Source organism: Penaeus monodon, chromosome 34, assembly GCF_015228065.2.
Source record: "Penaeus monodon isolate SGIC_2016 chromosome 34, NSTDA_Pmon_1, whole genome shotgun sequence".
Lineage (NCBI taxonomy): Eukaryota > Metazoa > Arthropoda > Malacostraca > Decapoda > Penaeidae > Penaeus > Penaeus monodon.
In genome coordinates this window covers 26,181,477-26,182,117 of record NC_051419.1, presented here as the reverse complement: position 1 = coordinate 26,182,117, position 641 = coordinate 26,181,477, and positions in this window count along the sequence as shown.

Here is a 641-nt window from a genome sequence, read left to right as displayed (position 1 = left end):
TCATTTAATATACAGAAGAAAACCTTATTGCATATGCTGTAAATATACCATTACAGAGATTGCTTCAGCTTTCGGTGAAAATGGCATTAATTTATAAAATCCCAAAATAATGTCTCTAAGTGGTTCTTATTGTATTCAAACACGCTTTTGACATCTTCAAACTTTAAGCTTTTTTCCCCTGATGGAATATACACAGACCATGTAATTTTTAAAAAAAAAAAAAATTGTGTGCCCCCGGGCCTGTCCCGGGTTTAAAGGGGGATGGCGGTCAAGCCGGCCTGCCCTCTCCTTTGGTTACGGAGAGAGAGGGAAGGTTCTCCTCAAAATCCCATCAACAATTCCCTAAGGCCTAGTTATTTTCACCGTGCTAAAAAGGTTAAATTCCTAAAGGACATCAGAACATACCGCTTATGTTTCTATGCGTGGCACGGAAAACAGCTTTCCCCTTTGTTAGCTGTTCTTCTCGTTCAAAAATATAATATTAAAATCACCAATCAAGGGGGAGGGGATCTCTCACGTCTTTCTGGAAAATTAAATAATGTTATTTTTTCTGAAAAATTTATATGAAATCAGTTTTTTCTAACAAAAAAAATAACAGTGATTATTCACAAGATACTCGTCAAAAAAAATTGCACTATTTT